A 476-nucleotide genomic window follows, 5' to 3' on the forward strand; every position below is an offset into this window, starting at 1 on the left:
TGTACCCCGTGTACTGCCAGCCCGGCCCTGGTTTCCACCAAGAGCCCCCCTTTCTGTCCCCACGGATGGGAAAAAAAAAGTGGGGAGGCCCAGCACAGGCGCTGGGGTCTGACAGGAGCGGGACAGGAGCCTGGACCAAGGAGGGACGCGGGTCCATCTCCACCCAGGGCACGCAGGGTGAGGCTCTCCCACTGACTCCTGTCCCAGCTCCCATCTGAACATGCGAAGTCTGTCCCCAAGCACACAAGGGATGGGCAAACTTTTTCCTCAGCACTGTCTTTATTTTGACGGGTTAACAGTAGGCATGGAGGACAGCGAACACGACGACAAAAGGCCTGTTTGCCTGAGCCCGCACACCAGACCTAATGCACATTGCTACACGGACCAGAAACACGGGAAACGGGACAAGGAACGCACAGAACTTCAGTCTCCTGGGAGGGAGGGAGGGAGGGACAGGACTGGCTTGGCTGCCCCCG

The sequence above is a fragment of the Buceros rhinoceros genome, unplaced genomic scaffold (genome assembly GCF_000710305.1).
Source record: "Buceros rhinoceros silvestris isolate BGI_N320 unplaced genomic scaffold, ASM71030v1 scaffold10822, whole genome shotgun sequence".
NCBI classification, from domain to species: Eukaryota; Metazoa; Chordata; class Aves; order Bucerotiformes; family Bucerotidae; genus Buceros; species Buceros rhinoceros.